The sequence below is a fragment of the Rhinoderma darwinii genome, chromosome 3 (assembly GCF_050947455.1).
Source record: "Rhinoderma darwinii isolate aRhiDar2 chromosome 3, aRhiDar2.hap1, whole genome shotgun sequence".
NCBI classification, from domain to species: Eukaryota; Metazoa; Chordata; class Amphibia; order Anura; family Rhinodermatidae; genus Rhinoderma; species Rhinoderma darwinii.
The window spans coordinates 165,666,776-165,681,945 of record NC_134689.1 but is presented as its reverse complement, the minus strand read 5'-3'; the positions used below and the strand labels follow the sequence as shown (position 1 = coordinate 165,681,945).

Here is a 15,170-nt window from a genome sequence, read left to right as displayed (position 1 = left end):
TTTGTGAGTAAACAGTAAGAAGTCTGTTTTCTCAACATTTAAGAAATTACTGGCCATCCCTTTAAAAGCAAAATGTCTCTATTCAGTCTTTCAATCATATGTTTCATGCAAACTATTTTTCAGTTTGAACTTGTCATTAGAGAAAATGACGCTCACATTGTAAGAACTATAATGACAATATAAACATAAATACTTGACATATTATTGTAGTGAATGCCTTGAATTATTTTATGATTCAATAATCCAAACAAAATTAAGATGCTTTCAATGCTTGTTATTAAAATCAGGCCAGACCCTTATTTCTTATGAATAGCACCTATGCCATATATAGTATTATGCTTGTGTCTATATACCAATTGATTTAACATAGCCTATACAATATAATTACATTAAAAGATAAAGAAAATGTTTTCATGTGTATTAGTAATCTAAGGATAACAAAAACAACAACAATTGCTATTCCATGTTAAAATATCAAAAATAATTTTAATTAAAATATAATCATTTTAAGATTAGCATCCATACAAAATATTGACATTTGTTATTCAAATATTTTTTTAGAAAGTAAAAATACATTTTACAGGGGTAGCTAGGGTTTTCTTTGCCTGGGGCAAAATATTACATTGGCTGCTAAAGCCCCGAGTAAAAAATACCCTGGCCGAGGCAGAGTGGCTTGTTGGCGCCCACCTGCCCTGCCAGCTTCCACCCCCCCCCACACTTACCGCCTGAAAAGTGTTGTCTTATGCAAGTCATAAATGTACAACATATGTTTAATCTTTCAAAAATACTTTTTTTATGAGGGATAAATACTGGGCGTGTCAATATATAAATATATACAATATGCTTGACACCACTATATTTACTGTATACGAGTTTGCATGACAATTTACAAGTAATGTATTGGCATTGGAATGTGTGACCACTAAGATCCACCTCTTAGGTGGAGTACACTGGGATGTGTCCCATATATTCTGTATATTTTCTAAGATTTAAACAACAGTTGGAGTAAACTACTCCATTTAGCTTTCAGGAGCAAAGGTTTCAGGTTTTCATTTTTGGCTGAAAATACAAAGAGCATGACCTGTTTTCCTAACTCCAATTGTGAGCATGCCTCCTGAACCATGTGTGCGCTCTTAGATTGCTGAATATAAATGACTTTATGTTTAGACTGTTACTACAAATTTAGAAGCAAAAAACAATTCTCCAACAACTCATAAATAAAAAATTCAGACTGTTATGTCACGGTTCAGACTTTATGTTATAAGGGCACGTTCAGACTTGGCGGAATTGCTGTGGAATTCTGCTGCGGACAGTCCGCACTGGAAATCCGCAGCAGACATTGGTTTCCCCACCTTTTTAGTTATCTTCGTGCAGACGTTACGGAAAATTCCGCTGCGGACCATAGGCTGCAGTGCAGAATTTTCAGTCTGCAGCATACACTGGCTGTTGCGGACTTGATGCGGACTTGTTGCAGAATTTCTCCATTGACTTCAATGGAGTTGTAAAATTACGCAATGAAATCCGCAGATGTTATGTGTGTTGCGTTGCGAATTGCTTTCAGGAACAGGATATTTCATCATTCTGGCTGGACATATGTGTGTCGAGGTTTATACCCAGACTGGGATGGAATGTTTGAAAGAGAGCAGAATGTGATCTGCACCTGAATCCGCAACTACAAATCCGCAGCATTTTACGTAATATTTTAGCCAAATCCGCAACGGAATCTGCAACGCGGATTATGTGCAGCATTAATGCGGACAGTGTCTGCAGAATTCCACCACGTCTGAACATGCCCTTAGTATGCTTTAGACTGAGCAATTTTTTTTTTATCAAAGTAAAAGAGAAACAATGAGAACTTGTTGACCAGCCCAGGAGTAGTATTGTAAATTATATTCCCAACAAATTGGTATTTTAACAACTTGCTACTAAAATTTAGATTTCAGAATTACAAATGTTAGACCCAACATTTTCTTTAGTAACATTCAAATCCTTTATCTTACAACAGACAAAAACTTACAGTATGCTGGTCATCAATTGTGACACATATTAATTGCATTGCATTGTTATAACATTCACAAATGCTACTCTAGTATAATTTGGTTTCATAAACGTTAGACTACATAACACAATATTGCAATGCAGCCGTGTGTTTAGTTTATGTACGTATCAATCACAAAAGGAAATGGTGATATTTGTGTGTGTGTGTGTGTGTGTGTGTGTGTGTGTGTGTGTGTGTGTGTGTGTGTGTGTGTGTGTACAGAAGCACACCTATAAATATAGCCTGGGTACAGGAACATAATATTTTTTTTATATTTCCTATAAAACAAATTTTATACCTATCTCTCTTTTTATTTTTGTTATTAAAATTAATATCATGTTAATCATCATTATTATTATATGTTATTTTAATACAAGGACATACACATGTAAGATTTAAACTAAACTATAAATAACTGCTTGTTAACCTATCAGGGAGACAGTTTGGAGGAGTTTTTATATCCTTTTTTTTCCGAAGGAATAAAGCATATTAGGAGAATAGATGAAGCTATTTGTCAGCTATCCATGCATTATTAAGGTTTACTTGTTCCATATATTTGTTGAACCAGTCGAGAAACTCTTTCATTTGTCTAATTTATAAGCTTTCCCGGACCTACATTCCAGTACTTTAGAAGTGTCACCAGCAATAACTATGAAAAATTGCAGCTTGCATCTTGCTCTACTTTTCTTTTTCTAGCTTTAAAGTCGATCCCAACTACCAAAGGGACTTCTGTTTCAAACGGAACAAATCTAATTTAACCCCACTGAATTTCAATCTCTGTGCCTAATAATGGTTATTTTGCAGAGCTTGAACACTTTTGAACCTGCACTGAATCATTTATATACAAAAATGCAATGAACATTAATATTCTAATAACATGAGGTGTTACAAAATGCAGCCACAATGCTGGATACATCATTAAAGTTAGAAACAGCTGCCCAACTAGTTATACTGCAAAAAGTGCAGCATTTTCACACAACTTCTATTATTAAACTGTATTGTAGTCCAGTCAGTACCCAGACACAGGTTTTAATAGGTAGACTGGAATACAAAATGTCACAATGACACAGAAATAGGTTATTACAGAAACCAGAGAAGAATTGATTTGACTGGCCATTTGGCATTCAATTTACACCTGTCTACTGTGCAGCTATGGACAAAATGATTCTGCAAACAATTAAAATCAGCAATTATTCTTTGCAGATTATGTTCAGAAAATGATATTATAAAAAGAAGACATCATGGAAATATGTGAAAACATTATAATATTCACTCAATAAACAAGAAAATTTATTTAAAATGTTTCAAATAGAGAAATACTGTCATTATAGTAAATCTCAAGACAAATCTAAAAAGCCAATTTTTGCCCAGTCTCCCATTTCCCAATTTTTTTTTTTATCAAGGGTCGCAAAATGTGCCAATTTACAGAGATTTTCCTAGCAGCTTCTGAATGGAAGTGAAGTCATACTGTATTTCCCTATTTTCTGTATAAAAAAAAAATACTTTTGGATGGAAGAAATATTTCTATATACAGTCTCTTTCAGCAGACCAGAAAACCCACTGAGATCACTGGAACCCCCGATAGATAACATTTTGATTGTTGGGAGAACTATCTTTCTATTTTGCTCGGAGATATATATGGCATAGATTTATAAATAAATGGAAAGCCTGAACACACCAGCTAGATGGAATAGCTGTTTTCAGTGTAAATTCTAATTTCAAATTTAATATCACTGCTAGATTTATTGTACCTACTGGCAGTGCATAAAGAATAGTGAAAAACAGGGTCGGACCGTCCCACCGGACTACCAGAGAATTCTTCAATGGGCCCAGACTGTTATATATTATAGCAGGGGGTTTATCACCTTTTTGGGGGTTAATGTATAAATAGCTTTTTAATTCTTATTTTAATTAAAAAAAAATGGCCTGTGTTCAGTGATAACAACATAGTATATAATACAATTAAAAGGGGACTTGCACTTGTTTAGCTGGTAGAGAGTTAAAATATTCTACAAATAATTAAGTATGAAAGGGAAAATCTCCTTTGCAGTAATGACAGGGCACACCTACTAATAGCTCTGGCATTGCAGCTGTACTGTAGCTTAGTGGTTGAAAGGACTCATTTCTACACATCATTGTATTCATTATTTATACTCGGTTGACTGGCAATGTAGAGTGAATTAGCTGAAGTGTCTGTCCCACACACGTTATGCATGAATCAGCACATGAACTGTATCAAATATCAATGTGGGAAGTGTTCCTATTGCCACAACTTACAGATTTACGTTTTTTCTCTCCATAGTTGTTATTTTAATGGAACTGTTAATCTGTGAAATATGTTTGTAAATGATCCCTTTTTCCACACATGACGATTTTGCTAATCAACAATGTTGCCTCCAGGGTAAAGACCTTGTGCATGATTGTGTTAAAAAGCATTGTAATTAACTGCACAGCACAATTTTCATTTATTGTAAGGTGAAACTGACCAGTTGTCACCATTACTGGATTTGTCATAAATGTGTGAACGATGCAGGTCCCAGCTAGGTTGTGGTCTGAAAGATGTGGGACCCGAACCTACCTCGAGAACAAGGGTCACCCGACCTCTGTCCTGTCTGGTGAGTCGGCCCTTCCAAGGGCCACATGTCCTGGATGTGGCCCTTTTGCCATATTCACGAAAATCAATGGCAAGAAGCATATGTGTGGCTCTCCATTGACTCCTATGGGAGTTCTGAAAACCAACTTGGCCGCAGTTTCCGTAACGCAAATAGGAATCAAAGGAGAGAGCCATGCAGTCACCACTACATTCATTCTCCACCTGGATGCAGCAATCACTAAGCAGGACTGTGACCCCATTCTGGAGATAGGAGCAAGTACATGTAGGTCCAAATGCACAGCCGGGAACCGCAGAGCTGCCTGCGGGTTTACTGTTGGGACCGCAGCTGTGATTAACCGACACGCTCTGGCGGTAACAGCTGGCATCTTAGGCTGTGTTCACACTGAGTTTTTTGCAGGAGGAAAATTCCTCCTGCAAAAACTGCTCCAGTAGGTTTTTGCACAGTGGTTTGACAAAAACTCGTCAAAACACTCGTCGAGGTTTTTTTTTCCTCTTTCTGACTCATTGAAATGGGGTTTTGGAGGCGGAAAACGCCTCAAGATGGGTCATGTTGCTTCTTTTTACCACGACGAGTTTTTTTTACTCGTGGTAAAAAAACTCGTCTGCCTCCCATTGAAATCAATGGGAGGCATTTTCGGGCGGTTTTTGAGGAGTTTTTTGGCGTGGTTTCTGCCCCAAAAAACTCGTCAAAAAACTCTGTGTGAACAGGGCCTTAGAAAGTTCTGATGCCAGGTGTTTAACCCCTTATATGCAATCGTAAAAAGCAATTGCGGCATCTAAGGAGTCTGAGAAAGGGAGGGGGCTTCCTCTGTCTGCGCATCAGCGCCCACGTGACCTGATTGTGGAGTGTCGATAAGTTACCATGGCAGCCAGGGACAAACAAGAGCATGGACAATGGCATGGCCTAATAGATTGCCAAACAGTTTTACATTATAGCAGCTTCTAGTCCACTAGTGGGACAAAATAATGAAATAAAATGATGTTGAATAAAATTTGATGTAAAAAAAATCTCCCCTTAAAAAAATAATAAAACCCCTTTCTTTCATGTAAATATATATATATACATATATATATATATATATATATATATATATATATATATATATATATTTATATATATATATATATATATATATATATATATATATATATATATATATATATTAAATAGTTTAACACAACTATATACATATATATATATATACATATATATATATATATATATATATATATATATGTAGTATTGCTGAAATTATAACAACTCGCAGAATAAAGTTAATATATTATTATTACCGCACAACGCATGATGTAAAAAAAATAAAAAATACAAGAGCAACTATGGCATATTAATCAGTAAATTATGTTTCCTAAAGTTGTGTCTTTTAAAAAAATAAATAAATACAACACATCTTGAAAAAGCAAAAACCTCACATACAGCTACGCCAACAGAACATTTTTAAAGTCATGGCTTTTGGAATGTGGCAACTAAATTTTTTTTTCCTAAAACGTGCTTTTATTGTGTAAAAATACTAAAACATAAAAAAAACGTGCATATTTAGTATCACCGTTATTGTAAAAACCTACAAAATAATTAAAACAGTTTATTTGTACCCCACGGTAAACAGTGTAAAATAAATCACAAAAAACAATAGCGGCATTGCTGTTGAGGAGAACTTTGAATGGAATAGCGGCTGAGCGTGTGCGGTGCTTCTCCATTCAAAGTCTATGGGACTGATGAAGACTTTTCCACCAGTCCATAGACATTGAAGTGAGCAGCAGGGCTAATGCTCGACCACTGATCCATTCCAGCTCCTCCTCACTGCGGGGGGTGCAGTGAGGCGGACCACTTATTCTAGTGATCGTGGGGGTTTCAGCGGGGAGGGTCTCACTGATTTGTGACAGCCAGTAAGTAAAAAGCTTCAAAAAAACAGGAACAACTTTAGTCTACAACAAAAAAACAAATATATACAGCATCATGGGGGACATCTTCACATAATATTTTTTAGCAATGACTGTAGATTTCATAATCTTTGACCATTTATGTCAGTTATTAATATTTTACTTTGCACAGCTAAAATATTGCATTTTATGGAAAAATATGTATGTATGTATGACCTACCTGTAAGTAATTAAAACATAATATGAAGCAGGCACAGCTGGCAAGCCTACAAATACCATCTGTTATGAGGAACTATTAAGCTTTCAATATTTTCCTGGATTGTAACATGAAACAATATAAGGACAAGCAAGCAATGGTATGCCATGTTAAATATCAACCAGAAATATTTATTTGGCTTACTTGTGTAAGCCATTTACCTAAGTATAAAATAAACACTTCTAATGGAAGATACACTAAGGTTTTGTTGGATTAATAGCACAAACAGAATGCGGAATACAAATGATTCTTGTCCAATCAGCTCTAAAATATTCAGCTTGGAATACAATTATGTATTGAGTTATATGAATAAACTGAAATAATAATACAAGAGCAGGCACCAGATACATCAGATCAAATGACTTTATAATAGGATTACAATCTATTTTACATTCTATAAATAGTGCACACATTAGAGGGCATCCGGGACACAAAGTATCGTTGCAAATGGGAAAGATCTGCTCTTTAATTGCATATATTAGATATTGTGATAGTAGGAATCAGAGGTCAATTCAACAAAGTAGCCAATGCTTCCAATATTTTAGCAAACATAACAGTTTAATTTTACCTTTTAAAATGGATCAGAGTAGGGGTTATTCTTGTCTTTGTTCGTTCAACTTGCAACTTAGAATGTTCCCTGCACACAAAAAAAAGTGACATTAAAACAAGGACGCAACCTATAAAATAAATTAATCAGAATTAAAATTAAATTAATACCACTTCTAAAGGCATTATCTTCTTTTCTATTAAAATAATAGAATAGTTACAAGTGATTGCTAATTTTTTAATGCCTTTATACAGGGGTGGAATATGTAAGAAGGATTATACTCAAATATATAGGTAAATATGATATTATTTGGAACATTTGCAGTAATATATCAATAAATAAATATTATAAATAACCATATTCATGGCGACCGTTATACCTAGACCTGAGGGCATGGCCAGACGTAGCGGATTTGCTCTGGAATTCCGCTGCGGACACTCCGCAGCGGAAATCTGCAGCGGACCCGTTTCTCCATTGCCTTCCACAGCTTTTTGGTTGGGTTCGTTTGCACGTTGCGGACAATTCCACTGCGGAGCATTGGCTGCGGTGCGGAATTTGGTGTCCGCAGCATACAATGGTTGTTGCGGACGTGTGGCGGACTGGTTGCGGACTCATTACGGAATTTCTCTATTGACTTCAATGGAGATTCAAAATTCCGCAATGAAGTCCGCAGATGTAATGTAGATGTTATGTGTGCTGCGGAGCGTATTGGGTTTTTAACATGACATTTCTTCATTCCGGCTGGACCTATGTGTATTTCTAGGTCTACAGCCAGACTGAGGAAGTCAATGGGGCTCCCGTAATTACGGGTGACTACGTGTGTGCACCCATAATTACGGGTGACTACGTGTGTGCACCCATAATTACGGGTGACTACGTGTGTGCACCCGTAATTACGGGAGCGTTGCTAGGCGACATCAGTAAATAGTCACTGTCCAGGGTGCTGAAAGAGTTAAGCAATCGGCAGTAACTGTTTCTGCACCCTGGACAGTGACTACCGATCACAAGATACATCAACCTGTAAAAAAAATAGAAGTTCATACTTACCGAGAACTCCCTGCTTCTTCCTCCAGTCCGGCTTCCCAGGATGACGTTTCAGTCTAAGTGACGGCTGCAGCCAATCACAGGCTGCAGCGGTCACATGGACTGCCGCGTCATCCAGGGAGGTCGGGCTGGATGGCGAAAGAGGGACGCGTCACCAAAACAACGGCCGGTAAGTATGAAATTCTTTTACTTTCACTAGGGAAAGTGCTGTCCCTTCTCTCTATCCTGGACTGATACAGAGAAGGGAAGTACTTCACCTCAATACGCAATGGCTAGTCCGCATCAATTTAATGCCCATTTTGGGCAGATCCGCAACAGAATCTGCAACGCAGATTCTGTGCGGCATTGATGCGGACAGTTGCGGAAGAAATCCGCCACGTCTGGGCATGCCCTAAGTGTTTCCCTGATCTGGTTTAGAGACATCACTGTATCTTCCAACATTGAATAATTGACAGCCAAATAATATGTAAACCATGAGATTATTATTGACAATAGAAAAGTATTGATTTCTCTGAAGCCATACATAGGGCAACTACATGAAGATTCAGTGAAAATTAGGAATAATTGTATGCTTGAAATTGTAGAAATAACAGTTTTTGAGCAACCAATGTATCAGATATCCTGCACAAAGAAGTATTCCTTTTATTCTATTACCATCTTTTACCATTTTCAACTATAATCAATTTTCTCTTATGGTAATAGTCTCTTGGGAGTATTCTACTATTAAATACAATCTTATATTTTTGTTGTATACCATTGTGTCATTTTTCATGACATTTTTATTAGGTGCAAATAATTAGTAATATGTTTACTAGCTGTGAAATCTCTGGCTGTTCTGAATGAACAACCTTTAACAAATCTAAACTTAATTTAAACAAGCCTAAATAATCTGGTGAATGAAGAATGACATTGGTAACCATTGGTGGTAGGTGCTCTTAAAATTAACTTTTCAGGTAAAGTATCTGTTCTTGCGTCAACATTGATTGGAGGAGAGCTGTTGGCTGACACGGCTTTTCTTCCTAAGAACCACCCATCACTTTGTTTTGAAGGCGGTATATTAGGCTCTTGTTGCGAATGCTTTTTTTTTTAGCACTTTATGGTCATCTTATAGATGTGGAAATTTTTTTTTAAGTTTCGTATTTGTTTTTGGAATTGTGTTAAATAGGAATCATGCATTTCCATGTTATTTTTCTATGAACATTCAATACAGCTTTGACATTTGCTATGTGGTCTGCCAGCTGCTTTAATTTCAACATGCAATGATAGAATGCTTGTCTAATTGTAAGATAGCAACTCCAGGGTGTTTTCCTTCCCACTGTTTGTCTGCTGCTCCTTTAGAGATAAGGAGTTTAAACTCACATCAATAGCCCCTGAGCGCTGCAAAAAGGAAAAGACACTTAGCATGAATTTGTAAAAGGAACACAAAACATATCTTGAGGGTTATCATTTAAAGAGCTTAGATTCCTGGACTTCTTTCTCCACTTTATACTCCTGTACTTGAGCTTTGGGCAATATGTTTTATTTTTTATTTGTGTGACAAGATACCCTCTGGTCTTAGTCTATTTGAGGTAACATGCTATATTTGGGGAAACTCATCAAGACCTGTTCATGAAAAAAGCTGATCTAAAACTTGTATTTCACATCAGAAAAAACACAGAAAACCCCAGCTTTCTAAACACTAGCTCTGTGTTTTTTCCCGCAGTTCAATTGAAAAGTTTATATTTCTGTCACCCATTTTAAATAAAACATGCAGCTTATAGGATCACATGAAAATGAACAAATGGAAGAAGAACCATTAAGGAATACGTATGTATTTAAAATATGTATAACCAATTAATATGATAAAATAAGGTAGAATATATATCATATACAGCAGTACATCACTGGTGTGCTGCTAATTTTCTGCAACGATCAGCCGGAGTGGTGGGACTTGCGGACATTTCCTGAAAGTGATCTAATGCAAGTTTCCACTTCACCTCAACTACTGTTGAGGCCTGGGTTTACTGTGACATATAGTAACAAATAACAATTGCCATTTTGAATTTTAAAAAAAAGAATAAATATATTGGGGCATATTTAGTACTGTGGCTGCCTCTAGAATATGTTGAAAACTGTGCCACATTTTGGCACATTTAATTTTAGACTGATTAAAGAGCAGATGTTTGCACCTGGGGCATGGTTTAATGGGCAGAGGCTTGGCTTAAAATGCATTAAAATGTGGAAAAAAAAAGTGTGCCAAACAAAACCTAAGCCAACCAAGAGTTGCTATACGGAAGAAAAAAGTTTCTAGCATGTCTAGCAAGATGCAACAAAATGTATCATATAGCCTGCATCACTGTGACAACTTTTGTGTATCTTCAGACTGCCTGGTTTTAGTTTTTTTTTGCTGTCTAAATCTTAGACAGCTTTGTAAATCTGCCCCATTCTTTGATTTTTTTATACAATTAAATTGTGTTTCGTTTTAAAAAAAAAAACTATTTTCAAGCACCCTATTAGGGAATTCTAAGTGCTCAGGACCCTCATCCAGTTATTAGACAGAGCAGGGAGCGACTTTATAGAGTGCCTCTTTATCTGGAGGTCCTACCATGTTCATGCTTTACATAAACAGTCCTCTGATTTCAATGGGCACTGTGTAATGCTACATTTCCCCTAGGGTGGCACTGCAAAGAAATTTAACACTTATGTTGGGATTCCATCACAGATTACAGATAGTCACTGGGGATCCTAGCAGTGGGACAATGTGATTTGCATTTTGGCACTGTTCTAACAAAAATACATTGTCAAAAGCAGACAAATATTTTAAATAGACGTCTTATTCAGTCTAAATGGATTTATTGCTGTTCAAACTTAACATTTTCAAAATGTTTTGTCTTTAGTCACAGGGACTATGAGTAACCCTTCAGGACTTTAGATTTAGGGCTTGGCTCAGTGTAATCATCCCTGTTCAGTATCTTACTCTACGAGCTTAAGAAAAACCCCACTAAGAGGGCTGAAACATTGCTGACTATGGGTGAATAGAGCCTTACATTCCCTCCAATTGGGAATGCTGTGATTTCTTTGTCTTTTCAGTCATTGGAAATTGTGGTCCGGTTCGCTGGCCCCCCTTAAACATGCACTCCATAAATGCAGATTGACCCAGGGGCGTAGCTAGGGGGGGCAGGCGGGACATGTGCCCCGGGCGCAGTTCAGACGGGGGCGCCAGCGCCACCTCCTCCTGCACTATAATTGTACCTGTGTCGCAAGGACACAGGTACAATTAGAAGCAATGAACGTTCCGTGCCCGGCCATTCAGCGCCTTTCCGCAAATGAAGCGACTGGTACCTTTTGTACCAGTGACGCTTCCGTCGATGAAAGGCGCTGACTGACTGATAGGGAAAGTCATCCTGCCCAGCCAATCTGTGCCTTTCATAGATGCTGCGCAGAAGAGAGCAGGTCTCCATGGCTGCCGGATGGCGTGGGAGAGGGAATAAGGTGAGTTTGACATTTTTTTTTATTTTTTTTTTTTAATTGTAATAGAAGTGTGTGGCTGTATCTGCGGGGGGGGGGACTTTGTCTACACGGGGGGGACTTTGTCTACACGGGGGACTTTATCTACGGGGGGTGTTTATCTACAGGGGGACTATATCTACAGGGCTGGGCTATATAAAGGGGGAGTATATCTACAGGGCTGGGCTATATACAGGGGGACTATATCTACAGGGCTGGGCTATATACAGGGGGACTATATCTACAGGGCTGGGCTATATACAGGGGGACTATATCTACAGGGGGGCTATATCTACAGGGGGGCTATATCTACAGGGGGGCTATATACTGGAGTGGGCTGTCTATAGAGCACCATATACAGGGGTGGGCTATATAGTATATAGAACCCTGTAGATATAGCCCACCCCTGTATATGGTGCTCCATAGATAGCCCACCCCAGTATATAGCCCCCCCTGTAGATATAGTCGCCCTGTATATAGCCCAGCCCTGTAGATATAGCCCCCTGTAGATATATTCCCCCCTGTGTATAGCCCACCCCTGTATATAGCCCCCCTCTGTATAGCCCACCCCTGTAGATATAGCCCCCCTGTGTATATCCCAGCCCTGTGTATATCACAGCCCTGTAGATATGGTCCCCCTGTAGATATGGTCCCCCTGTAGATATGGTCCCCCTGTAGATATGGTCCCCCTGTAGATATAGCCCACCCCTGTATATAGTCCCCCTGTAGATATAGCCCACCCCTGTATATAGTATCCCACAAATAGCTCCCCCTATAGTGCTCCACAGAAAGCCCACCCCTGTATATAGCCCCCTTGTACATATAGTCCACCCCTGTATATAGTGCTCCACAGATAGCCCACCCCTGTATATAGTATATACAGGGGTGGGCTATCTGTGGAGCACTATATACAGGGGTGGACTATCTAGTGGAGCACTATATACAGGGGTGGACTATATGTACAAGGGGGGGCTATATACAGGGTTGGGCTATCTGTGAAACACTATATACAGGTGTGGACTATATGTGGAGCACTATATACAGGGGTGGGCTATATCTACAGGGGGCTATATACAGGGGAGGGCTATTTGTAGAGCACTATAGGGGGAGTTATTTGTGGGACACTATACAGGGGTGGTCTATATGGGGGCACTATCTACAGGGGGCTCTATGGCAGGCACTGTCTACAGGGGGCACAGTGTGTGTGTGGGACACAGTGTATGGTGCTATTATAATTAGAGGTGCAGTGTATGGCGCTATTATATTTAGGGGCGTAGTGTGTGGTATAATGATAACTTTATATTTCTTTATAGGTGCAGAAATGTTGGAAAAGTGAGAAGCTGAAGACATCTGAGCGGCAAACTGCAGAAATGGGCTGTGACCGGGAGAATTCATCATAGAGGTCTGGACCAGATGGAGAAAAAGAACTAGAATCTGAGACGTCACCGGTGAGTCACTTAATGTAAATGTTTATTCTGCCTCTAATCAGCACTGTAGTTACTGTATGATCTGCAGTGAGATGATGGGTAGTATGATTATGATAGGATTTTTTTTTGTGAAACGGCAACTCCCAGCATATCCTTATCATTGTTCGGGCCATGCTGGGAGCTGTAGTTTTATGCTGTACAAAGCTATACGGCAGGGGTTGCACTAAATTGAGCTGTATTTGTTCTGGGGCTGTATATATGTAGTGAGCTTGCTTCTGGGGCTGTATTTATGTACCGAGCTTGGTTCTGGTGTTGTGTATAGAACCATATTGCTTGTGAAATGTACAAATAATTTTATGCTCGCGTTACATAAAAAGAAATGACACGTCGATTGGTAGAGAAAACAAAAAAAAAGTGTGCCAAACAAAACCTAAGCCAACCAAGAGTTGCTATACGGAAGAAAAAAGTTTCTAGCATGTCTAGCAAGATGCAACAAAATGTATCATATAGCCTGCATCACTGTGACAACTTTTGTGTATCTTCAGACTGCCTGGTTTTAGTTTTTTTTTGCTGTCTAAATCTTAGACAGCTTTGTAAATCTGCCCCATTCTTTGATTTTTTTATACAATTAAATTGTGTTTCGTTTTAAAAAAAAAACTATTTTCAAGCACCCTATTAGGGAATTCTAAGTGCTCAGGACCCTCATCCAGTTATTAGACAGAGCAGGGAGCGACTTTATAGAGTGCCTCTTTATCTGGAGGTCCTACCATGTTCATGCTTTACATAAACAGTCCTCTGATTTCAATGGGCACTGTGTAATGCTACATTTCCCCTAGGGTGGCACTGCAAAGAAATTGAACACTTATGTTGGGATTCCATCACAGATTACAGATAGTCACTGGGGATCCTAGCAGTGGGACAATGTGATTTGCATTTTGGCACTGTTCTAACAAAAATACATTGTCAAAAGCAGACAAATATTTTAAATAGACGTCTTATTCAGTCTAAATGGATTTATTGCTGTTCAAACTTAACATTTTCAAAATGTTTTGTCTTTAGTCACAGGGACTATGAGTAACCCTTCAGGACTTTAGATTTAGGCAGGGGCGGACATACCGCATGTGCAGCCGGTGCAGCTGCACAAGGGCCCCGCGTGGGAAGGGGGCCCGTTCCTCTGCTGGCCGACTCAGTTCTCAGCTGCGCGATGCTGAGGACTGAGACAGAGGCCCGTGGACCACTGGCGTAGCTATAGGGGTCGCAGCGGTCGCAATTGCGACCGGGCCCCGAAGCCAGGGGGGCCCACGGCCCCCCGCACCACATCAATAAAAAGTTACTATAGTAACTCGGGCCGCGGGCCCCTGTTACTATAGTAACATACTTTACTTACCTTCCTGGTTCCGGATCGCAGCGGAGGTCCTGACGTCAGGCGCTGTGCGCAGCACATGACGTCACAGCGCTATGCGCCGCGCACAGCATCGAGACGACAGAACTCCCGCCGCGGCCGAAGAGGAAGGTAAGATAGCCCTGACTGGCGGGGTCCGACTCCTGGGACCCGCCAATCAGCTGTTTTGAAGGGGCCGCAGCACTCGTACGAGAGCTGCTCCCCTTCATTCCTGTCACTTCATTCCGGTCACACTGTGAATCGGTTTCGGCGATTCACAGTGTGGGCGAGTAGTGAAATGAAGGGGAAGCAGCTCTCGTACGAGTGCTGCGGCCCCTTCAAAACAGCTGATTTGCGGGTCCCGGGCGACACATCAGCTATTGATGGCCTATCCTGAGGATAGGCCATCAATGTTTAGGGACTGCACAACCCCTAAGCCTACGATGTAGCAGGCTTAGGGGGCCCATGAGACAGGATC

At 39.4% G+C, this 15,170-nt stretch overlaps 1 protein-coding gene across 2 annotated transcripts in view; it reads right to left on the bottom strand.

The window, feature by feature from the left end:
- SYT1 (synaptotagmin 1) overlaps positions 1–15,170 on the bottom strand; it is a 514,105-nt gene that overhangs the window by 257,181 nt on the left and 241,754 nt on the right. For both annotated transcript variants that reach the window (XM_075857001.1, XM_075857002.1), the window contains exon 5: positions 7,376–7,444. The gene's annotated coding sequence lies outside the window, so the exon portion shown is untranslated. The remainder of the gene's footprint in view (positions 1–7,375; positions 7,445–15,170) is intronic.